A 25,945-nucleotide genomic window follows, 5' to 3' on the forward strand; every position below is an offset into this window, starting at 1 on the left:
TTTTTTCTTTCTGGTGAAAGACATTTGGTTTGGGGCCATCAATTAAGGCATCAAGAAATCCAGCAGAGCCACAGTCTGATTGCAATCTAATCACATTGCAGGGGAACTGCACAGTAATCACACCTGTCATTGCACAACACAAAAGGTTGCTGTGAGCTGTCAATCTTCCTATCATCAACAGGAAACTCAACTTCCATGCTGTTTACAAGCCTCTCTTAGGAACTTTTGGGCCTAAATCCTAAACAAACTTCCTCAATAATTGCCAGCAGAATAGCACAGCATGGGGACTTTATCACTGGAGGTCCATTATTCTTTAAATTGCCCTCTCATAGAGCTAGCCCCAGCGTCTTCAACACTTCTTTTGTTTGTTCCCATGCCAGAGGTTCTTGGTAGTATCACAAGGAGCTGCAGAAGCAGCCTTTCCAAAAACTAATATTTGAGTGCATCCAAAGAGCAGCAGTTAAGCTCAGTATCCAATCCCCTTATTCCCTGGCCTACGTATTTGATTTGGAAATCGTTGAATACATTTGTTGGGATAAGAGCCACAGAAGGGGCTGGACTTTGGGACTTTCTGCTGTTGTTGTGGATTAAGCAAAGAATCCAGAGGTGGGTAAGGCTGAGCTGGGTTCTGATGCTCTGCTAGACCAAACTTGAGCTAATGCACATCGCTCCTGAACCAATCCCTGTGTATATTCTTGTACCTCTGCCCTTCAGTGACAGCTCAGTGGCCAAGCAGAAGGGTGCAGTGAGGTGTCTTTCCAGCCACTGTGGTTTGTACAGGAAGGCTTCACAGCTCTTGGTCTCTCTGATGAATTTTTGCTGCAGGCCAGGGAAGGGATTTGCATGCAATGAGGATATTTTTTCTAAGTTAAACCAAAATACACTCTTATTTCAAAGAAGGTTTGGAGGACAGCCATATACATTTTGAAATCCCTGGACCAGAACTGAGCCATTAAACCAGATATTGCAAGATGCAGGGCTTTTTACAAGAAAGGGAGGGAATGGATCTCTTGTTCATTTTGGGCCCTAAGAGTAACGTTTCATTACTCTCTTTCCAAAACAAAAGTGGAACTAATTGATTGCTTAAAGTTGCTTATTCAGGAACATTCCAATAACATCTCACCTTTTGCTTTGGCTTCTGTAATAGCTTTTTCCTGAGCTCCTTACAGCAGTGTTCTGCCTTTTGCTGAGTTAACAACAAGCTCTCTAGAGTATTGATTCTGGAGGCTACAAGGAAACTGTAAAAGGGGACCTGGACACAAGACACAGCACGCTTGGGACCTCAGCCAGACTGCTGGCTATTTGTCAGTCTTAGATTTCATGTTGAAGACTACAGAAGCAGCACTCAGAATGCCCACTGTGCCCACTGTAAAGGTCCTTCTACAACTCCCCACGAGACAAATTCTGTTGGGCTTTTGTTTACATGCCTGTGTGTTAATGTGCACCTGTGCGTGTGTATACATACACACAAATCTCAACCTTTAATGTTCTTCCTTTAAGAAATCAAATAATTTTTAAAAGTAATTTGTAATAGGAAGCATAACTTTCTTTGCACTTTACAACTAGCAATTGATTGACTGTGGTGATTTCAGTTTCAGAAGCCAGTGTCCTTAACTGGTTTCTAATGAACCCAAGTGCATTATGCATATAATTTCAAGTCAGCCTGAACTCCCAGTAAGCTGAAGGCTCTTACTGATCCCTGTGGGATATACAGGTTTGTGAGACTGTGGTATCTTTTATTTTTTGTTGTCTGAAAGAGCTGTTTCTGTAATTGTTTAGTGAACTGAAAAAAAATATGGGTTGAGAAGGACTGAGAAGGAAAGCCACGAAAATGAAGGTGGGTTCTGTGGCTGGGCTGGTGTCTGTATCAAGTTTTGTTAATAGATCTGGAAGAATGTCACTGAGTATCTTGTTGCTGGGCCAAAGGAATTATTGGTTTTGTTGGTATTTATTAAGCTTCTTGGTGCACTTGGAGCTTGATTTTTAATTCAATTATCTACTGAAGAAGATAAAAGCGGATTAGAAAATATTCTTTACCTACAGTGTGATGTTTTCTTTTATAAAGATAAGCATACAGGGCACTTAGCTTTAATGCTAAGTATTTTTCCTATGGGATCCCTTATTTGCATAACAGGATTTAGTTTTACTGTTTACTATCAGAAAGCCCAAATTATTCTGGCTTTTCCAGGGAACTGGTACCTGTAATGCACTGTGCCCTGGGCTGAGGAAGCCAGTGTGTTACTTATAAAATCTCCAAATTATTCTGTATCTTTGAGGTGCTCTGGGAGGATTACATCCTCCACAGCCATACCTATACGTGGGAAAGAGAAATGTAACCAATTCCCCTGCTGACCTTTATCTTATTGTGTCTATTTAAAACAGGAAAAGCGTGCCCATTGGCTCAGCTAATACCTTAAATAACTAAAAGACACCCTGCTATTCCCAATTCCTGACTACTTCCTTGTTTGTTTCCCTCCTGGCTAGAGCAGCCTGTATATATATATTGATATATGTATGCAAATTTTCAGTGCCAGACAGGGCTTACCCAAGAAAACAAAACAGCCTGCAGCTCTTCCAAATCCCTGTCTGAGACTCCTCACCTGGGCTCTGTTAGATACTTTTATTTACCATATTGAGTTATTATCTTTTGATAAGACACTCTCTTGCTGCCTTTAATTTTAAGCTAGATAGAAGTATGTTTTACGTGTATTTTTTTAAATGTACATATATATAACCATTTTTGGACCAGCATTACATGCAGGACTTCAATGTAAACCTAGATTTATTAACCAAGTTGTGACCTTGAGCAGTGCTCTCAGTGTAAGGAAACTGGAAAGCAAAGGTAGTGGAGGTCTTGAGGGAAAATGTTGACTTTTAGGTCTGTCCACTTGAAGCAATGACCTATAGTGCCTTAATTGCTTACACCAACACACCTCCCACTTTCAAATGTACTTTAATGTACATATAAGACCTTTAAGGATTTAAAAATGAAAAAGAAAATCTTTTTTTCTAAAGCCCCGTAGGAACCTGGTGCTGTTTTGAGCATCAGAATCCTCAAGGCCTTCTGTGAAATCTGCAATTTGCAGTTTGCCTGAGGGATCTGGGTGAAGTGGTAAAATGAGCTGTGCCTGGAACAGCTGAACATCCTGATGTATGTCTGGAGTTTATTTCAAAATGCGTAAGTCAGATGGTCTTTTGACAATTCCTGGCACACCAGGGAGTAAACATGGTCACCTACAGGAACTGAACTGATAAGAGTCACATGCCAGTGGGTCTGGGAGTCACTGGCACAGCTCCTCAAAGCAGAGCTGGGGCAGATGCTGAGTGCAGGGTCAGGGAGCAGCACTCCCTGTGCTTCATTAGCTGCCTTTGGTGCTCGTCCATTTGGCTCCTGTGGAGATCCAGCTGCTTTCCAGGGGTGAGCAGCTGCCTGGAGAGATGGAAAGGCAGCTCCTCTGCAGCAGCGTGTGCAGCTGGTTGTTACTGCAAAGGGAAATGTTTGGGGTTTATTTACCAAGCGTGTTCGTGAGCAGACGAAAGGACAGCTCTGCAGTTGTTTGTGGTGAGGCTTGAGCCCTGTTTACTGAGGAGGGGAAGGCTGAGGAGGGACTTGGTTATCACACAGAGCAGGGCAGGAGGGATAGCTGCAGTGTTTGGTTTTGCCTTGGCTGATGGTTGTGGGGACTGTTGGAGGCTCCACAGGCTGCTGTTGTACCTGAGCTTGTCTGCCCCAGTGCGTGGGGACAAATGTTGTCTCCAGGATGCTTTGCCTCCTTTTACAAGGACAGCACCTGCAGGGAGTGCTGGGGAAGGGCAGATGCCAAGCAAAAGCAAAGTTTTTCCTATTTTCCACCTATAAAGAAGGTGAACCCAGCCCTTCATCCCTTCTGTTGCTGCAGCCTGGCATCTCCTCTCTCTCTGCCCTTTTACAGGACTTGTAAACCACCCCTTTAACTACCAGAGGCTGCAGAAGTGCTGGCCAACAGCAACCCCTGAGCCTTCTGAGCTGCTGGTTCACATGGCAGGGCCCAGGCTGGGTTTTGGCATGTCCCACAGTCTGGACCTCTCCTGAACATGGTGGCAAACAATGTGTGTGGCTTGCCAGGCAAACATGTGGTGGAATTGCCATTATGAAACACACAGTTTTGGGGAAGGAGCTTACTGGCCAGAGTGACTGTTTAGGAGTGAGTCAGTAGATCAGCCCAGATGTGAGGCCAGTGGGAAGGAGAATCCTTCCATTCTTGGGTAAAATCTCAGTGCAATTCCTGTTAGAACTACCAGAAACTTGCAAAGGGGCTTTACGTAGATGCAGTTCCTGTGCTCTAAGGAAAGGCTGGGGAAAAAGTGATTGTGGAGTTAAAAAATCATCTACCACCTTTATTACATGAAGGAAACATGGCAGGGGATGAAAGAAAGAGCTTTATTTGCTGTTGAAGATCTTAGATTCCATGTGTCAGACAACATCCAAAAATATGAAGTCACTTCCAAAAAACACAGCTGTTCTGTGGGAGCTATGATTTCCATATGCCTGGGCTGTCTGAGAACATCTTGGTGGCAGTCTCGGGACAGGAATGTCGTCATGAGCACTGCTGAACTTTAGAGAGGACTGGATTGTTTTCCTGGTAGTGCCTAGTGACACTATTTTGTAACGCTAGCCTTTCGGAAAAAAGATATTCCCTGAATTAGCACATTACGAGCTCATTTAATGAATGCTCTGCCTCTCGGAGAGATTAAACCCACTGGGCTATTGCTCCAAAGCTTTCATAGGTTTGATTCTCTTGGAAGTTACATTCTGTCTTAGGCCTCTGGAAAACTGAAGAAATTACTGGATGAAACCCTGGGAATGGCGTGCTCAGGCTCATTTTAGAGGGGTGTGTTACCCTCCCAAGGGATCATTGCTGTAGGAGTAACAATCTGCCTTTACTGCAGAGCTACTGCAAGTCATTAGGGTTTGGCATTGGCCTTACCTTCTCCTGTGTGTTTTTGTAGCTGCACAGTGGAATCTCACTCTGAGGTAGAAGGCAGTGTCCTCGTTCACTTGCAAGATAAATTCTGTAATCATAACTCTGATGTTTTCTATCGTTTGAAACAGGCCCGGTATTCAGGTTTCATTGCGGGGGGGAAAAAATCCCCTTTAACTTTTGCAGCAGAAGAGCAGTAGGATTTTTTGGTTAGAAACTTGGGTTAAAACAAATTTGTCAGCCACTGTTCTGAAAGATTGATCGATGTCTCCCAGATCCAGCTGCCTGTGAGGTCTGAGCAAACCCCAAAAGAGCCTAAGCACACTCTGTGTGTGGGAGAGGAGCCTCTGCTGCTGTGCAATCACTTATGTCAGCTGACGCGGGATATTCCAGCCTTGGGCAAATAAATATCCCCAAAATGAGAACCTAGTGAGGTGAAGAGGCAGCTCTGGGGAGGAAGGTGGTGAGCCTGCTGGGATGGAACACCCACGGCAGTGCCCGGGGCAGGAGCATGGCTGGGGCTCTCTGGTGTCAGTGTGGGTCGGGAGGTGTTGGAAGGGAAAAGAATGGCTCAGTGTTCTCGTGGGGATGGAGCCAGCCCAGCTAAGTATGGTTTGCTAAACTGCTGACAAGTCTGGATAAACAAAGTTTGTGTGGACAGGTCTGAAGCTTAGAAGAGGTCGTTGACTTCAGTCATGGCTCAGCAGAAGAAAAATCTGAGCTAGGGGTACTGGAAAGGTTGAAAGCTGGATACTCCCAGCTTGGGGGGATATTTGACATCTTTCCCTGCCTGCAGTGTCCATGAGGTCACAGCCCACACTGGGCTCTGTGCACTTCCCCTGGATTTATGTGGGCAGGCAGGTAACACAGAAAATAACATTGCTCAGTAATTTACAGTCACACCACCCAGCCACTCCTGAGTGATTTTTATAAGGCCTCTTCTGAGGGCAGGGCTTCAGAGGAAGATTTTTGGAGGCACTGTAGAATGCTCTTTGATTTGCATCTACATACTAAATATAAATGGTTTGTCTTCCAGAGCCATTAACAGCCATTTTAAACATTCCACTGGTGGGCCAGGTCAGTTTTCTGACTGTGTTTAATTTGTCTCCATCCTCCCTTGTTTAGATCCTGTGTTAGCAAGGCCACCAAGCTGCAGGGCTTATATCAATATTCATATTTTTCCCTTCATGCACACAATGGTGAACTTGAGCAAAAGTAGATCCAAGATCCTGGAAATTTCCTACAGAGTTCAAAGGACTTTGAAAATAGCTTATAAATTATCAATTTCAATTAGAAAAGTTATTTTATGCATGTAATCTGTGCAGTGCTAGGAACAACTTGCTTCACACAAATCCCTGAGCTGCTTCTGTTTTCTTGACTCCTCAAGCTGCTAGAGAACTTTCCAGCATGGGATTAGCTGCTCAGAGAACAGCTTGTATCTAAATATTTTTATTTTTTAATTGTGGATTTGCCCCATCAGATCCAGAAACTGCAATGATTCAGAAAGGTGTGGACAGGGTCGAGCTGGCCACTTGTGCTCTGCAGCCACGGAGTGCTGCGTGTTCAGTAGCAAGCCTTGGCTCACAAACTCCCCCAGCAGGAAGCTTATAATGAAAGAGTTATTGAGCAAGAAACAGAAAGATTTAAACTAAAGTCACTCCTGACTGAACAGCTGTCTTTGTTTTTAATTTGTGCTATCATGAAGGGATGGGGTAGTGGGGAGGAAGTTTTCCGTCCTCCTCGCTGAGGCCATCCCTGACCTTCAGGTGCTTAATCACAGCCTTTTACTGCTCCCTTCTAACACTTCCCCATCTGCAGCATCTCTCTTTTGAAAAGCAGAGGAGTGCCTTAAAATTGTGATTAATTGTGAATTTAATTGCCATCCCCTCCCCAAAGAAAGCTAACCACAGCCAAAGCAGAGAGGAAAAAATGACTGGCCCTGGGAAGGCTGGATCTTGGAGCTCAGTGCTGGGAGGCAGAGCTGGAACACAGAACAGAGAACTCCTCCTCACTTTCTTTCCTGATGAGAGTATATTTCTTGGAGGCAGAATGTGTGTGTCAGGATGGACAGGAAGGGTGGAAATCTGGTCCTGGAATTGTACTTGCCAGCTCTTACCATGGATTAATTGTGTTTGGCTTGCCCAGCAAGGACTCATTGCCTTGAGAGAATACAAATAGCATTTTGCAAGACTGGACTATCCCAGCTCCAGCTGTGATACTTCCTACCCAGCACTCCAGCAGAAATCTGTGCTCTACTCCCTTTTTGTTTCTTTTCTTTTTTGGAAGCACTAATGATTTTGCACTTGATGTATGCCTGGTGCCACTGTATCCATCCCTGACTTCTCTCATCTGCAACATGCCTGATGTTGGCTGATGAACTCCTTCCCCTCCAGGTGTGGCTGCATTTCCTGCCAGATCTGCCCGTGGTGTAAAGTTCATGAAAAGAAGCGTGGAGCTCTTTAACATGAAAGCCCCTGTGTTGGTGTTATGTGGATCATTAATGTGGCATCTCATACCAAGTGCTGCTGCACTTCTCATATTCACAGCATTGCCTTGAATTCCTGCCCTGCAGAAAGGTCAGCATTTCCCCAGCAAAAGTATCCCCACTGCTTGGCTGGGCAAAGGCTCAAAATCTCCAGGCAGTGTGGAAGGTCCTGCCCAAACCAGCTGCCTGCCCTGCCAGGGTGGGAAGGGCATCCTGGCTCTGCTGCCCCTTGCAGATGATGACAGTTCAAAGAGGAAAAGCAATTATTTCTATCTGGCATCAAAGCTACAATTCCTGGGCGATAACTGTGTCTTCTCCCCTCTGTACCCTGCACTACAAGCAGCTTCAGATGGAAAAACTAAAAATCCCACCAAAAATCCAACAGAGGATTTTCAGAGGGGTTTTCATGTTAGAAAAAGGAGAGGGAACTGTTCAGGCTTCAGGCTGGTAGAAATCCTTAATTTATCAAAAGAATAAGAAAAGCTGTTGCTCCCCTTTGTACCTGGGAATTGCTACAGGCTCCAAGCTTTCCCTGCTCCTGCACTGGCATCTCTGCCCTGTAACAGATCACCTGGGGCAGGGGTTTGGTCTCAGCAGCTCTCAGCTGGGAGCAGATTTATCAGTCCTCCTCATATCCGTGTGACTTTCAGAAAATCTCATTTGCATGAGCATCTTCTCCCAAAGAGCAAGCATTACCTTGCTTCTCTTGGCCCCTCTTCTTGGAGGAATGGTGTTTAAAATGTACCTTTTCTGTTCAGGAAGATTTTCCCTTCTTCCTTTTGTCTCTCAGCTTCCCATTCGGTGTCCTGACTGCAGCAGTGCATGCTTGGCATGTAGTGCCTGCTCTTCAAATCCTTAATGCACACAGGCATTCCTATGGGATGCAGCATTCACTTTGAATTTTGGAAGATGTGGAAGACACTTGAAAGTTAAACCCAGTAAGGGGGAGGTGTCTGTGCCACTCATATCTGATAAGAGATGATTCCTTGGCAGTTCCTGTGTCCCTGGAATTGCCTTCCACAGCTTCCTCAGGAGCAAACCAAAACCCAGGGACCAAAACCAGCAAGGAGGTCACAGCAAACATGGGCCATGGGGTCTCCAGGAGCTCAGGCTTTCCTGAAGGGAGAGGCTGAGGCCATGCTCTGTGTGACACCTGTGCTGCTGCCACACTTCAGCAAAGTGGCTTTAACCTCTGATCTGGGTAACTTTTGTTGTCTAGACTGGGGGTAGATACTGTCTGTTCTTGTCTCTTGAGGTCTTACAGTCTCCTGGGGCAGGTATGTCCCCTCTTAAAGCCTGTGCTCACTCCAGAGCCTCAAACCTTCTTGCCTGACTCCCCCAGCCCCTCCAGACTCCAGGCTGTTTCTATATAATAAATAAATCTCTTTTCTTTTGCCTCGAAAGGAAAAGGGCTGAGGGCTTCCTAAACCCAATTGGGCAAATTGTTTATTGTGCAGATTTCAATAAGGGTTTTGAAAAGGAAGTGGTCTGTAAGCCCTGATAAACATTGTGCAGTAGATAGCAGTGGGGAAGGGTTGTGGTTCCATCTGGATGTACACACAGCCCTGGGCCTCTCCTGGGTCCGTGAGAACAATGAATTATATATATCATGTGCTACAGGGCTGGCTGCTGGGCTGCTGACATCAAATCCCACAGCCACTGGTACCAGGGGCTGCTGGGGATGGGTTCTGGGCTGGCAGGACTCTGTCTGACCTGGCACAGCAAGGATGGCATCTCTGCTGGTCAGGGGACACACTCAGTGATGCTGTGGCTGGCTCTCCCCCAGCCTCATAAACTGTGTGAAAAAAGGTGAGCATTGGATGGGGAATAAACACAGCCAAACACTGGCCCCCCAGCCCAAGGTGGGTGTGTGTTTCTTGCCCTGTTTCTGTGCAGGCTCCCTCCTAACACTGCCAGAGCAGACTGGGGATCTTCGCTCACAGCTGACAAATCCTGAAGAAATTTTTTTCTCTTTTTTGCCTGGCCAAGAACTATTTACATAATTATGTGCTTGAAGAGTTGGGTTCCGAATAAAGACATGATTTCGGATATAAACATGCATTATCTTCAGAGCATTAAAAACTCCCACAAAGTAAATTTCTAACTCTAATAGCTTGAGTTACTGTGTGTTTAGAGAATAGTAATCAGTGGAGGCAAGATGGTACAAGTGAAGTTACAGCAGGAAAAGTTCAATATTAAAATTAAATATAATCTTTTCAACAAAAGATTGCCCTTTTTTCTCTTGTTAAGAAGGATCTTCAGACTTAGTTTAGTGGTTATATTCTAGGACTATTAGATGCTTATCTCAGCAATTGTTTTTCTACCAAAATTCTTTGTTTCTCATTAAAATGTAGGTAATCCCTTGCTTTAATTAGCATCTTAAAGGGAAAAAAAAAAAACCAAAACCAAAACCAAACCAACATTTAAAGCAAAAGAACAAAACTAGAACTGGTGTGGCCAGAGCAGAATCTCATCTGGAAAATATACGAGAACCTCATAGGATGTTGACTTGTATTGGCTCTGAAGTCCTTTATGTAATAGTTTCACTCTTGTATTGAAAATTATACATCATCTGTATTCCAGGGTTTTTTTCCCAAGTCTTTCTGAGGAAATTCCTGGATATTGGTCAATTTTTCTTGACAGATGAAGAGAAAATATTTAGTGTGCTAAGATCTTGCTGGGGTAGCTTAAACCATGAAGTGCCTGTTCCTGTTAACCCATATTAAAGTACTGCTGTGTGCAGCCCCACTAATCCCAGTGAAACAATGAGCAGAAATTCCTCCTGTGAGTAAAGCTGGAGTTGGGCACAAGAACTGCTTTTGGAGGAGGCTGAAGGTGTGTCTGGTGCAGCTGCAGAGGGTCACGGTGCAGATCACAATGAGCTAATAGGAAGCTCTGCAGTTTCTCTTGGTCCACATGAGAAGTGTTTTTCTAGGAGTGTCCCCTCCAGAGCTGGGGAGCAGCAGAGGCAGAATGCTTAACTTGCATTTTGGAGGCAGAGCTACAGCTCTCCTGGGGTAGGGCTGGGAGCGCTGCAATCAAGACTCCTGCCCTCAGTGTGATAGGAGAGGCGGAGGGGAAATGGTTTTCCAAGTCCCTCCTAGGAGCTCTGCATTTCCAAGTGAGGCAGGCCGGCTTGGCAGGCCCTGCTGCCGAGCGTGGGCTGGAACAGAAACCCCTCCTCAGCCTGTCCTGCAGACAGGAGGTACTGGGGGCCGCAGGAGCTGCTTCGGGGCGTGACTCTTTCTGCCTCACAGATCCAGGGTCCTGAGGATGCATTTGTGCATCAGGACACCTCAGTGGAGCCCCACAAAAGCAGCCACAGTCCAGAGATGGGGCAGCACCAGGGCCCAGCCACCACAGCGAGCAATGTCCTGTTAAATGTGAGCAGGAGCGTCCTCTTGTTCGAGGAGCTCACAGGAAAGGCTGGAAAGGTTGGGGAGGACATTTTACTGTCCCAAATGTACTCATGAGAAAACAGCAGGAGCGTCCTCTTGTTTGAGGAGCTCACAGGAAAGGTTGGAAAGGTTGGGGAGGACATTTTACTGTCCCAAATGTATTCATGAGAAAACAGGACTGAGACATCTTACTAGGGGTCAAAGGGATGATGGCCAAGTGGTGGTGTCCATGTCCCCTGAGTGCCAGCCCAGCCGTGTGGGCACGAGGCAGCAGCAGGAGGGAGCAGAGCTCTGCCAGGGCCTCGTCCTGAGCCCCAGGGGTGGCTGCAGCCCCGCACAGTGTTTGTTGTGGGGTTGCTACTGGAGTCTGTGGTCCAAGGGAGTTTCTCAGGCATGTTGGTGAGTCATCTGATACAGGAGGAGCCTGAGACAGGAGCTCCACGTTGCCCCTCACCCAGCAGTGCATCCTGCTATTTAAATCAACAGCAGCAGTGTCAATGTAGCTGTGACATTTTTTTCAAGATGGCTGAGGAGACCAGGAGCTGACAAATGATTCTTCCACTTCTCCTGGCTAATTTTGGATTAGCTGAATTTACAAACAGGTGCAGAAACATCCACAGGTCCCAAAATTCCTCCTGTGTATCTTTGGGGTTTCCAGCAGCCAAACCTGTGGAGGGCAGAGCAGTGAGCTCAGGAGTGCTGGTGTTCCATCCTTTGCAGGCATGTCATGTATCATCAGGTGTGGTTTTAATGACACCTTGGCTGATCTTTAGAAGGAATCAAAGCACCTTCTGCCCTTTCTTGGTGAGAGCTGTGGATTTTGCTCAGTTTTGGCCTGGTGCTTTAGTCAAGGTGCCAAAGGCACCCAGGGTTTGTGCTGGCCACAGCAGCACAGCTCCCAGCAGAGCCTGTGGGCACAGAGGAAACGACCCTTGATACAGCCTGTGTCGAGCTGGGGGGAAGCTTGGTGTGGTGAAATGGATTTTACCATGATGAGGCATGTCCAGGAGCAGGAAATCTTCTGGTACAGACTCACGAGAGCCTTTTGCTCCCCATTTGCTGCCAGGAGAGAGGAGGCCAGCACTCACTGAGAGGTTGGATGCCCCATCAGATGAGGACTTTGTGAGGCTTTGCCCCAGCATGGAGCAGGAGCAGGGCAGTGCTTAGGGACATTCAGCTGCTCCCTCAGCCCTCTGCCGAGGTGTGTGTGTGGAGGTGCCATATCTGCAGCACTTTCTAAGAGCCTGGTTATCTCTGAGGCATTTCCAAAGAAAATACTCAATTTCCCTGGCTTTGTGCTGGCACAACTTCTGTGGAAAGGGAAATTTAAAAACAAACAGAGCTCCTTTTCAGAGGGCTTGATGCAGACCACAGTGCTGTCCCATGGTGCTCACATGGTTGTCACTGCTGGTGGACTCCAGACAGCATTTACTGAATGGCTGCAATTTAACTTGGAGTTTTTCCCCATAACTCTGTGCCAGTGCTTTCAGTCCCTACCTGCTTGGGGGAGGAGGCAGTTGGGCTTCTTGGATATCCCTGAACCTCATCTCAAATCACTGAGAAGAAACATTTCCTCAGGGATAAGCAGTCTGATAGTTTTTCATCATTTATCATGATTCCTATGGATCCTATTTTTTTAGTATTTGTAAAGATTTTAATTTTAAATGCCTATAGATCCACAGCACCTGCAGCCTCTTCAGGTTTGTGAGCCCTTTCTCATCAGGGTAGGAGCCTGAATAACATCTGCTCCCCAGCATCCTCCCTGGGCTCCTGGTGCTCTTCTGCCCCTCAGCATGAATTCAGTCCCTGAGTGAATGTCACCAGTGTAAATGGCAGGGAAAAGGTTATCAGTGGCTTTTCTAAAGAAATGTAACCTGTGAAATGAGGCACTGTGAGGACACTAATAGAGGGTCTATGCATGTGGTACTGAAGAATGGCTCTTGGTCAGTCTGACCTCCTGTACCTCAGCTGTACATGTATTTGGGGTAAGGCAAGAAGCACAAAATACTCTGCAACCAGGTCTAGCCTCAAGCCTCAAGATTTAATGTTAAAGGTGAGGATGTTGACAAGAATTCAGAATTTTGGGGAGAATACAATGCCTTTGTCTAGCTTGTTTTCCATACTCCTTTACTGGGTATTGATTGAAGGAGTCTGAAGGAAGCCAGTGCCCTAAAATCAACATGCTGTCAAGTAACAACACCCTGAGAACAGAGCTCCTCAGAGCTGCTGCAGGCCTGGGCTGCCCTGGGAACTGTACAAGCCTAAGAAGTCAAAAGTATTGACCTGAATAAGAATGAGACCATTTTTGGCATCTGAAATTTAATGTGGAGCCTGGATAAAAGACTTTCCAGTTCACTGGGCGTAAATGTGAATAACTTACTGTTTCTTGGCTGAAATCGTGGTGTTAAGAGCAGGCAGCAGCATTACACAGCACACTTTTCAGTGCTGATTTCAATTTTGATACAGTCCCAGTGGGACTATAGAAAACTCTGCCCCATTATGTTTCAGAACAATGGGATCACTGCAAAAGAAAGACATCAAGTGTGAACGTGCCAAGCTGATTCCTTTCCAACCTCAGCTTGAGCAAAAACATTCAGCAGCAAACATCCACAGATCTTGAGGTGGGCAGAACCAATATTCAGATTTGTGACTTTTTTTGGCCTTTCTTTATGTTTGTAACCTAATTTTTGCAAGGATGACACATCACTTTCTGAAATGCCATGACACATCTGCCAGAGCCCTGAGTTACTGTGTGAGCACTGAGTACCTGCAGCACCTTGGGGAGGGGCTGTGAGCTGGAATACTGATCCACCAGGTCCTGTCTCCAGTTGTGGTGACTGTTGTGAAGGTACAAATTAACTTTTAATGATGTTTGGATAAAGATGTGCATTTGTACCTCCATGGACTCTTTCTGTGCTGATGTCTCACTGTCCTGGCTCCCAAGCTGAGGTGTCACTCAATGTGACTAGAAGTCAGATTCCTCTTCCTGTATCCATTTCCAGAGAAGTTAAGAGTGAACAAACAGGACATTATAGGAAGATGTTCAATAACTCTTTGTAATCTGTCAATTGATCCAGCTGTTGCCACGCTGTCACCTTGGGGTGAGCCACCAGGTACAGTGACCCCTGGGACTTGCAGTCTCTGACAGCAAGAGAGAAACCAATGGGAAAGATGTAAAAGCTTTCTGAGTACAAGCCATTATCACTGGATTATATCAGGAAGGTAATAAATGCTTTGGGGAGAAAGAACTGTTTAAACAGGGCAACGCTGGCACAAGAACAAGTGTAGGCTCGCCATAAATATTCCTGGTGGAATATTCTTGGAAGAAGATCTCTCTAGCCATCAGACAGTATTTCTTTCATTCAAGAAGTGTGGGAAAGAAACTGTTGGTTGCATTTTTGCCCCCCTAAGATGAAGTTTACTCGGTGGATATGAACAATTATGTGTCTGCAGTGCTGAGGATCCCTTCCTGAGCTGTGCTCCTATTTCAAAGGATAAAGGCAGATTTTTGTCAGTTAATTTTTGAAAAGAACCCCCTGTGCAGTTCCTTGAAAACCCAAGTAAAAGTAATTCCTGCTTTGGACAAAAGTCTTTAGATTTCCCATAAATTTTGAGTCTATTCAGAAGAAGTGGGAGCAGCAGCCAGAGAGTGATGTACAGCATATCTAGCAGAGCTCACTGGCATCATTCTGCACTTTGCTTCTCCAGTGCTAACACTAGCAAGTCATTGGGAACTGAAATTTGCAAAGAACACTATGTCAATAGATAATAAACTGTGGGGAGAAGGTAGTAAATCTATCATGTCTGATCTTTATAAACCAAATTATGAAATCCTCATCAGAGGGCAGCATGGGTGGTTAACACTCTGAGCTGGTATGGCTCTTGCTTTTCTGAAATGTGAAATTTCATCCCACAATGGGACACAACTCAGAGTAGTGTCCATGTGTTCCTATTGTCCTGGAGTGACTCAACAGGAGGCACACAAGAGACAGCTGTCCCTGCTTGCTGTTCTCTTCTCCTCAGCGTTTGCAGGAGCTTCTTCCCTCAGCATCATCCCGGAGCTCCTTTCCTCACAGGAACAGCACCATACTCAGCAGACACATCTCAGAAGTTCGTGACTGTCTTTAGGTCACCTTGTGCTTCACATCCTCCTAGTTCAGGCCCAGGGACAGTCCACATCTCCCTGTGGACCAGCCACTTTCTTTCTTGGCTCTTTGTAATCCATGATTATCTTCCGGGCTTTTGGCACAGCAGTTGCTAAAGGGTTCCCTCTGTGCCTTGCCCTGCCTGCCCAGATAACAGCCCAAACACGGCTTGCACTTGTTTTTTCCTCAGAAGATGCCTTTGGACTTAGGATAGAACAGGCCAGGACTTTGACAAAACTAGTCTTTCATGATGAGGGGAAAAGTTTTCCACTTGGTGAAGCTGAACTTCTGTGCAGGAAAATGCTGTTTCCAACTAAACTTTCACTGTAGCTCTTTGATCCAGAGTGGAATTTCTGGACAAAATTAAAGTTCACGTGAGGCCAGTTCTTTTGTTTTCTTTCCTCAAGATGTTTGGCTCCTTTGAACCCTTTGTTGCATCGTGGAGGCACAAATGTGCTTGGGGATCTCTCCTTCAATCTGCTCTCAGCTGCTTTTTCCCTTTCTTTGCCTGGCAGTTCTCATTCTTCTCATTGGGATGAGCTTACCTTCATTTGAAATTTTCTTCATACTCTGATTCTTCTAATCTTATCTTTAGGAAGTACCTGCTTTAAGATAGGGTAAACAAGTGGCGTGGAACAGAGGATGTGGAAACTAAAAGGTCTTGAGGTAAAATCATTGATTGCAGTCTTCTACCCCAAATACCTCTCTGCTCCATCCTAAACAACTGAGGCTCAGTAGGTTTTCTTCCTCTTTATCTCAGAAACATATTTGGAATTCTCATTAAAGTTTATAATTTATCTGAAAGTACTCTAGCAGCATAACTATATCAACACCACACAACTATCTAAACTAATAATATCAGAAGTACACAAAGAATTGTAAACAGGCAGATTTAAATTAATTTAAGCAGTCTCTGCTCTAGAGAACCACATGTACAATCCATTGCAAGCTTTTAGGAAGGCTGACATGTTGGAAGATATTTTGGTGTGCCTTTACAATCAGATTTCTTCCCACGATGAGACCGATTTTACTTCAACTCCTGCCTCTTTGTATAATTTCTTGTAATGATGAATGACCCAGCCTTGGAGATGTTTACAGTTCTCAGTTCACTGAGGGTGGAACAGATGGCAGTGCTCACATCTTCCAGTTGTTCTGAAAATGCTCTTACTGGCTGTGGGGAAACATTGTCAGGAAGGGATCTGTGCTAATAAATATTTCTGGGATGGAGATGGATTTTAATGAATTTTTGTAGCCATGTTCCCTCTTCCTCTCTCCTTTTATTTTCTTGTTTCTTTTTAAAATTATTTTTCCAAATGTGCTGAAAGAATAAGCCAAAAGGCACTATATAAGCTATAAGCATGTAAGGAAATGAGCCAGAAAGTGATAGGGTAAGTCTGAGTTATTAAAATCAGGTCATACCCTGAAGCAGATTACTGCAAGATGAGCCAACATAAATATACACTATATTTCTGTCATATGTCTTTGTTACCCTGGGTGGCCTGCAGTCAATTAACAGGGCAAGGAGAGAGAAGTAGAATACATGAGTGTTACAGGATCCTAATCCAGCTGGTTGGAATCCAGTTCTCATTAACCAACTAATTTATATTCCTTCTCTGAACCAGAGGTTGATGTTAGTCTGCTGTAAACCTGGAGGAACAACTATAATTCTGTGTTTTACTGACTTCAAGTCCCACAGCCATCAGCCCCTTCTCCTCCTCTTTTGTTGAACATTCCTAATCCCCTAAATAACAAAGGGAGGTTTTCAGTGAAACAAGATAAGAAAAGCTATGTTAAATTAAATGCAAATCTTGCACAGCCCATGTATTTTATGGATTTTCAGACCTTGATCCTTGGATAACCTATAAAGGAAGGCTTGCAAAGGTTTTGGAGGGAGATGCACAATGCTGGAAGACATTCATATATTGGCCACAAGTACAGAGAGTGTTATCTCTTGAGATGTAGGGCCAAATTCTGGTTTTCATTAAACTGGTGAGAATATGGAAAACACTCCCATCACTCGAGATTTGCTCTTGATTTAATAAGAAACAGAATTCGTTCCAACATTAAGCCACCAGCCCACACAGAGTTAAGCTCTGTTGTTAGTCTGTGTTAATGAAGGTATAAGCCTGGATTTTGCCTGGGGCAAAAATAAGAGCTGAACATGAAAGCAACAATTCTCTGTCAAAAACTCCAAAACGTTGCCCCTAACGTGGCACCTTTAGTTAGCATCCTGTGGGAAGCATGGCCCCAGGAAGGTTGCTGTAGCACAGGAACAAACCAGGGAAGCATCATCCTCTGCAAGGGCGTGTTCCAGCAGCAGCTCAGGGCCAGGCTCGGTGGAATGGCACCACTCACCTGGGGATGGCTGCCAGACCTTCTCCAGAAGGGACACTGCTTGTCCCAGGGCAGCTCAAATTCAGGAGGGACTTCTCGGTTCAGGGGATTTAGGAGTTTACATCTGAGAGCACCTGAGGTGAGCGTGTCCTGCAGGGGGGTTTGAGTGCTGACACAAACCAGGGCTGGAAGGGACACAAGTCTGGCTTCCCCAAGGGGGGGAAATGCCCTGCAAAATGGATATTTTATCTCAGCTTGTAAGTGCTGTGTGGGCTGGGGCTGGGAGCTGCAGCCTGCAGGGTTCCCCTTGAAAGAGCAGGAATTACAGCTGTGATGAGAGGTGAAGGCTTCTTTTATCCTGCATTGCAAACGCCAGCATGTTGGCACCACAGTTTCCTGTTTGAATCCTGGCAGATCTGGGAAAAGCTGTTTTAATGAGCCCAGTGAAGGCACAGTAGGAGTTTTGGGCCACAACAAGCCTCATGCACAAGGTGCAGCTCTGTTCTCCCAGGGAATTTGCCCTGCTGCTGCCAGCACTGAGGGCTGCCTCTGGATAGGAGCAGGACAGTGGGCAAGGAGAGGCTCTGCACTCATCCTGCTCCATTCTGTGGTTGTAAAAACAAACAAATACATGGGGTTGGGGGGGAACCCTCCAAAAACATCTCTCCCTTGTTTTGCTTTGCCTATCACAAATCTAAACACAATATTTTCTCATTCTTGGGCCTGTATGAATTTCTGACAGTACAATTGGGGGCTGGAGCACATTGTCTGGAGGAGCTTACCAAGGAAATCGAGAGTTTGGTCAGCAATTGTAAATATCCTCCCCTAATTGAGTTTGTTTGTTCTGCAGTGCGCACCGGCGTCACGGGCTGTGGGACACCCTGGCACCAGGTTACTGGTGGGAAAGATTCGCTGCTCAGATAAGGATGGGAATAAACTCCACCCACAGAAATGCCACAGAAAAATCCGTGATTTATCCATTAATTGCTTTAAGGGGTGGTGAGAGTGAGTACAACAATGGGTATTGACAATAAAGCGCCTCGTTGGCAGGAAAAGGGCTTTCCCCTTGCTCTGAGGCTTTAATGTGCTTGTTCTTGGAATTACAAAATGTTTGCAAGTCCTGCACTAGCTCAGGGATGCAGAATGAAAGACAAGTACCCAGCAAAGAAAGCTAATGTTGGAATGGGTGTTTCCTGCTTGGAATGAAGCAAAATGCTCTTCTTGCTGTGAAATGCATCCAGCACCACAGGCTGGGAGTCTGTTTGTCATGGAGTGACACCAGGGATTATAACAGGGGGTTTTAAGGTTCTTTTTGTGACCTTCTTCTTATTTGTGATACCCTGGGTACTCAGCACATGGGAAGAAATCAGTTTGTGGGAGAAGAATTGTTTTCAAAACCCAGACATTTTCTAAAAGATTGCACATAAAGAGTAGCAGAAGCTGAGTTTCAGACACAGGGGCTGTGGGGAGAGTGGGTCTGGCTGCTCCCCCTTGGGGTGCCAAGGGAATGGAGAAACAGTTGGGAACACCTGAGACACAGTGATCACTGGGGGTCAAACAAGAACAAGTGCTAAAACAATTTCTTGAGCCTCTTTTAAGTCTTTTGAGAGATGTTCCTCAGTCGCAGGGCTTTCATTCCATTCTGTTCTCACACACTTTCATGATCCTGTACACTGTCTGCTGCAGAGGCTGGGAAACTGAGGTATGGTTCAAGACGACAAAGATCCCAAAAAATCAAAATCCTCAGCAATGGCCAGGTCTTGGGATATAAGTGATTGTGGGCCAGTTAGTGCTGCACTGCTGAAATCCAGCCCCCCTGCCTGGGCATTCCCAACAGCACCTCCTGCTTGTGCTGGCAGCACGGGATTGCTTTGCCTGTGGGAGAAAAGGAGCTTTTTTCTGTGCTCTTTGTCTTCAGTTGCTTGCAACAGATGTGGGTGCTACAGGCAGGGCATGCCTGGGGACACTGGCAGCCAGCAAGGAGCCCCACACATGGCCAACCCATGGTAGCAAACCATCTCTGTGAAGGGTTTTCTTCACACAATTCTGTATAAACAGTTTCCATGCTGATGAATACATTAACAAATCAAATCCAGCTTCAGCAGAGTCACTAGGGAGAGCTAGGTGGCATGCACAACAAGAAACATCCCTGGGCTCTTGGAGCTAGTGCTGTGCCATCCCTTTGGGCCCATCAGGGTGCTCGTGCTTCCAGGGGCAGGATGTCAGGGCTTTGCTTTAAGTCTGAAATGGCTTTTAAAGAGATTTTCTCCATTTCACTGTCTAGCAGAAGATAAGCTTTTCAGTGCTACAGAAGTTGCCCTTTGCATGTAGTGGGTGTCAGGCTGCAGTTCAGTGCTAAGTCACACTGTTTCCACAACCAGGGCAAGAAAAAATTGTGCTCAAGAGATGTTTACCTATTGGGAGCTTAATTTCAATATATGTTCCCTTGCTGATGAGTCAGAGGTTCAAGTCTGTTCCCTATTACACAGCATGAACCTAGAAAGGACACCAGATGCTGCTCTCCATTAAACCAGGTTATGCTGTCAAAATGAAGTTGTTCCAAATTTGCCAAATTTGTATAATTGAGAGCAGAATAGGGCCAGGCAGCTGAGCTGGCAGCAGTTGACTCAGGGCATCTTAACCAAGGAGACTGTGAGCAACTGGCTGGGTGTTTTACAACAACTGGAAATGTTCTCCACCTGGTGCCCAAGGTGACTGGAAGATGCCTCAGTCCTGTGGTTTCTTCAAAGCCCTCATGAGAGACTTTGATATGATGTTATGTACATGTGCTTGATCCCAAAACAGGGTTGGGAGCCTATGGAAGTGGAGCTGCAGAAAGCCCTGTAGCCATTGCCCCGGGCAGGACTGGCTGGTGGATTTGCTGGGCTCAGAGAGCACACATGGAAATACCTGAGCTTTCAAAACCTGTAGCATCCACAGGGTAGGCAGAGGTGCAGGACAGAGCCTGCTCTGCTCCCTGCAGCACTGGTGGGACTCTCACAAACAGGAAATAGATGCTGATGCAGATCTGATACCATGGTGCTGTGCTGAGAGCAGATAGCTGAGGGCTGGGGGAGAAGAGGCTGGGCACGTTGTGTATCCACAGTTCCAGAGGCAGGGCTCTATTGTTCTGTGCTCTGCAGAGGCTGCTCCCTGGAGGATATCCTGTCTGGACAACTCTGTGCCAGTCTGCTCCATGGTGGTGGAGGGGCTGGATGGTCAGCCTGGAAAGAATTCAATAATGCCTTGTAAAAGCAGTGATTTATCTGCAGCAGTGGTGAGCGAGCAAAGTCTGAGATGTTGCCCCTCTTGCTGTGTTTCTATCAGTGTGCCCATTATCCCTCTCCTGGGACATCCCTACAGGCTGGCAGGCACTCACAGTGTGCAGGGATGTTTCATTGCCAGTGTCCATCTCATCTGTCTCCTGTGGGGAACACAGCCACACAGGGAAGCACCCAGCTACAGCAGAGTGAGGAGCCCCAGCCCAGGGTCTCCCTGCGTTCTGGTGCAATTTGGAAAATGCTGTTTATTCCAATGGAACTGACTTGTGAATACCCTAGCTCTGACTTACCTGCTCTGCCTTGCTGGATATGAAAAAAACCAGAATATTTAATATCATTTTAGCCAATACCCAGTTGTTTTGGACATGGAATTCACAGAAGACAGGATGGTTTTGCTCCTGCTGACTGCTTCCAACAGTGGTTTCAAGGATGTGCTCTGCTGTGAGCCAGTGTGGTCCTCAGAAAGAGCAGCTGGTGGGACTCTGGGCAGTTTGAGATCCTTGCTGATCATCTAATTCATCCCTTTGATTCTGGTGCTGCCATTTGTAACAGCAGAGCTGTGTATGAGAGGCTCTGGGGGTTGCCAGTTAGGAGGTGATGGTTGGGATGGGATGGGATGGGATGGGATGGGATGGGATGGGATGGGATGGGATGGGATGGGATGGGATGGGATGGGATGGGAAGAGATGGGATGGGATGGGATGGGATGGGATGGGATGGGATGGGATGGGATGGGATGGGATGGGATGGGATGGGACAGGAACAGGCCCTTGTGGGGTAGCAGCAAACAGACTCTTCCCATCTGCTCTCTGTGAACACAGGCAGTAGTTTCTCATGCATCTTTTTCCAGTGAAAAGTACAGATTTGTAGATATTAGGATGTTTTCTGAGCCTATGTTGTGTTTTGCTGAAGTTTTTGTTTCGATTTTCAGGTTTTCCTCTAAGCATAACTTCAGTGACCTCTTCTAACATTCTCAAAACTAAGGTGAAGGTGATGCACCATCTCAGAACAGAGGTAGAAATAATTTCAGCATTTCCTCCTAATGAGAAACAAAGTAAAAAAAAATAAAAAAAAAAAAAAATTGATACTGCAAAAGTGTGGGAAAAAAAAATGGATTTTTGAACTATGTTTTCAGTCAATCAGAAATAAAATTTCAATCTTGCCTCCTCTTTCCAAGTGGAGCTGCTGAAACTGCCAGGATGGAGCTGCTGTGGCTGTTGGTGCCAGCAATGCCTCTATGATGGGAAGGAGAGGGATGAGCCCTTCTACTTGCAGCTTAAGCTTCATTTTGTGAGTCAGGTCACCAGGACAGGGCAGTGCCCACCATGCCAACCCATCTGTCAGCTGTAGAGCTGCAGTCTGCAGGGATTTTGGACCAAGGGCAGCAATTTATCTGCCTTTCCACACCTTCCCAAGTCAGTGGTCATTAAACTTGAGTGGCCTGAGCCTGCTCTGTGAGCTGGATCCTGGCTCCTGAGCAACACCAGGGCAGTTGGAGAGGATTTGTTGTATTTGCAGTTATAAATCACAGCCCAGAGCTGAGCTGCCCCACCAGAACTTTCCTTGTGGCTCCTTCCCTCTCCCATCCAGAAAAACAGATGGCCACAGTCCTCCCCTGAACCTGCAGAGCAGCACCACAAATTACACAGGGCTGTGAGGAGGGAAGTCAGGCTTGTTCAGCTTCCAGATTTTACAAGAATCATCAAGAATTTAGCTTAAACTTCCCACAGAAGGGGAAAAAAATCCATTATTTGCTGAAGTTTGGCAAAAGCGAGAGGGGAAGGGGCACACGGGCCAGGGCTGTGATCTTCCCCTGGGGCTGCAGCAACAAGGATGTTGCTTCCACAGAAGTTTTAAAAGAAACTGCTTGTTTCAGCACTTCATTTGGCTTCAAGTTCCTTTGGAATTGGCTTCTCTGGTTTTTAATGAGCTGAGAAGACTCGAGGTCTTCTGCACCCAGGCTTGATACTCACCAGAAATGCAGCTCTTATTTGTTACAAGCATCCATGAACAAACTAAAAATGTGAACAAGATTGTAAGTTCCCTGTTGGGGAGTTTGATGGAGCAGAGCTGCAGGTCCCACAGGGAACAGTGCTGGGATGGGCCACTGCTGTGCTCTGAGGAGCAAGGGGACATCTCCTGCCAGCAGGGTAGCACAGGTGTCAGGGCTGTGAGGAGGCTGCTGCAGTGCTGGCTCATTTGGCAGCTGGACACGGCCGTGAGTCACCGCGATCACATCCTGGGGTGCATCACTGCCCGCGCAGCCTTTGATGTGAGCTGTACGTGTGATTCCTTGGAAACAGCTTCCCCTAATCAAATCAAAGGAAAAGCATCACTGCATTCAGAACCTCAATTGGCAGGAGAAGCAGACTCTGAGCATAAGAATGTCAACTCATTTCTGGAGGGGGACAGGGAGCTCTGCTCCATGCAACCAGAAGTTTCCAGAAGGCACTGAGTGTGGCAAGTGACAGGAGGAAACTGATCCCTAAAATTACATCAGTACAGCTTAGAGATTATCAGAGAGGAGCATCTTCTCACACAGCAGCTCCTCAGGACAGGGCTGCCACAGCCACAGAGGTGTGGTCAGGGAGAGTAACCTGAGACCTGTGCTCTGTCCCAGGGGCCATCCAAGACATTCATCAAAATCCCAGGGCTTCCAATTGGCTTTTGAAGAGGCTGCAGATGAGTAAATATGCTAATTCACTAATTCAGCACTTAAGCACATACTTGAAGCTAGACAGCTTTTTAAGTGTCTTTATGAGTGGGAGCCAAGACAACGAGGGAATGCAGCAGATCAGATCATTCTTCCCTGGCCTAAAATCAACAGCAACTTCAGCACTCCAAGGCAACAGCCATCTTCAGATTCCTGCTCTTCCTTCCCCTCCCATGCCAGCCAGGGAGACAGAGCCACCAAATTCACTGCACTTGGCACTTCCATGCTGGTGCTGGTGGCACCTTGTGCCAGCCTGGCCCTGTCTCTCTGCTTTTATCCATGCTATTGAATGAATGCATTCCTGGGTACAAAAAGGAGGGAGTGACACATCTCAGTGAGAAGATGAGAAGAACATTTTCCTTTGGATATTTAGTTATCAATTATTGGTTTCATATATAAGAACCGGTACTTCTTCCCTCTCAGGCTCTTGACTCAGTGATTTTTTTGTTTTAGGTGATGATTTATTTTGCACAGCAGCTGCTGGGAGGCAGAAAAGCTGTAGACCCTGCCATAAATCCACACTGTCCATCTATGGTGCCCAGTTATGAAAAGAGAAAAAAAAATAAATTCATATGCTGGCTGCTTCATTGGCTCCACTTTCCTTCATTTGAGGCAGTTTCCTTTTGCAGCTGAGTGAAGCCTTCCAGGGAGATGGTTGCAGCAAGAGGAGCTGTGCATGAACTGAGATCAGTTCAGACCCTGACACTTGGTGTATTACAAGGTATTCCTTTTAGTACCTTTTTAATCAGAGAGGAAAAGTACATGTGAGTGGGAAAGGTTAATTGCCCTGTCAGTTTTGGTGTGTGATCCCAAGAGTCCAGACAATCTTTTGCCACTCCTGTTGCAACAAATGAGCAAACAAAAAACCCCATAACATAAAGTGTTTGGTGGGCAAGAGAAGTGGAACAATTCCTTGCCAGTAAGTAGAAAAACAACCCTCCGCATGCTTCTTCCAGAGAGACAGACACATTGTAGGACACTGTGGCATGTGAGTCCTGCCAGAGCTGCTGTGGGTTGTGTGGCTGTCTCCTGGCTGGCTGGAAAAGTCACTTGCAATGTCTGTCTGTGAGGATGTGTAAATTATGGCAGGGAAGACAGCCTGGTCTCATTCTCAGCCCTGATTCAAATGAAAATGATGTTATTTCCTACTCTGCTAGAATCCCTCTCGTTGCCACTGGTAAAATACTCTTAACTGTTGGTGCTCAGGCTGTATTTTCTGTGTGAATCTGGGAACTCAGAGGAGCCCCTCCACCCACCTTGGGGTTGAGAGAAGCCCTACCTGCTTTTTTATCAGATTGCAATTACATTAACATCTTGATGGCTGGACTTAGGATTTCCTACAATAAAAGTGTGGTGATGTTAATGGATTCGTGATCAGGAGATGGGATCTGATTTACTGCACTTCTTTTTGCAAATTTTGGGAACACAACCCCAGGCTGGTGGTGCTGTGGGACAGTCACTGCTGACATGGACAATGCTGCAGGGACATCACATTTTGTCCTGTGCTCCTTGGCAGGGCAGGGCTTGTCCTCCACAAGCATCTCTTCATCCTCTGGCTACACCAGGCAGGAGGAATATTTCCTTTGCAATGAGATGGGCTGAGAAGCAGATGTGACTTTCAAAAACATAGTCAACACTTTAGACTCAATCTACACATGGGTATTGTTTGGGGTTACAATGAGGTGTGTGCTTGAGGCAGGGCAGCTGGACTGGATTTTATCCTGGGTTCAGGAGAACTCCAGACCCACTTTGATTCAATCCACTGAACCTCGTGGCAGGATCAATGCCAAAGCAAAACACGAGCAGGTCTGAGGCTGCCATGCTAACAGCCACTGTCATCTGCTCAGGAACAAATGTTTGGCCACAGAATACATTGTTTTTATGTGTGTGCATGGAATTACCAAAAACAAAACCATCAGTTTTTTTGACATTTCCAAATGTTTTTGCTGCCTAATTTGCTGCAAAGTGCTGGTGCTGCAAGTTCAGTCTCTCCGGGGTTAAAAGGAATGAGTGCCTTGCACAGGCTTTTATACTCTCAGTTTGTGGTTGTTGAGTTCAGCATTTTTGGTGTATGTGTTTTAAAGAGTGATTCACTCGTTTTTGCTCAGGGCAAGCTCAGTTTCAGCCAGGATCAGGCGAATGAGGATATGGGTTTGGTTTTGGAAAACCTCATCTGTGACTTTCAATTTGCTAATCCAAACCCAGAACTAAAGGGTGGCTGGGGTCCAGCTTGCAATTTATCTAAAATGATTGAAAACCAAAGCTGAGGTTTGGGAATGTGGATCTTCTTTTAACCCTCTCTCACTCCATTATTTTGTCTTCTATTTGAAAAAAGAATAAGCGGGAGACATTCTAAATGACCATCAAACACTAGAAAATTTTTGATGGCATCTTTTTTGATGACATGCCCTTTTCCTGATGATTTATTTCCAGCTGGCTTCACCCTTGCAGAGCTCAGGGAAATATAACTTCTGAGGGTCTCAGCCTGGAGCAGATTTGCATCCAGAGCAACACAGGAGTGCTGGGTCTGTGGTGCTGGTACTGTTTTCTTCTTGCCCAAGGAAGAGCCTGGGCTGTCCCAGGGGACAGGAGGGAGCACTCCTAATCCAAGCCCTGCAGCCTCTCCCC

General features: G+C 46.0%; 1 long non-coding RNA gene across 2 annotated transcripts; it reads left to right on the forward strand.

Annotated features, from left to right (window-relative positions):
- The first annotated feature begins 10,413 nt into the window (after positions 1–10,413).
- LOC135284376 (uncharacterized) lies at positions 10,414–23,871 on the forward strand. 2 transcript variants are annotated; one of them, XR_010349779.1, is made up of 4 exons: positions 10,414–10,880; positions 20,948–21,045; positions 21,536–21,618; positions 23,771–23,871. It is a non-coding gene; the product is annotated as an uncharacterized LOC135284376 (long non-coding RNA). The 2 variants fall into 2 exon arrangements; XR_010349780.1 differs by lacking the exon at positions 10,414–10,880 and adding an exon at positions 11,288–11,446.
- Positions 23,872–25,945: the final 2,074 nt, after the last annotated feature.

This window comes from Passer domesticus, chromosome 20, assembly GCF_036417665.1.
Source record: "Passer domesticus isolate bPasDom1 chromosome 20, bPasDom1.hap1, whole genome shotgun sequence".
In the NCBI taxonomy this organism is placed as follows: Eukaryota; Metazoa; Chordata; class Aves; order Passeriformes; family Passeridae; genus Passer; species Passer domesticus.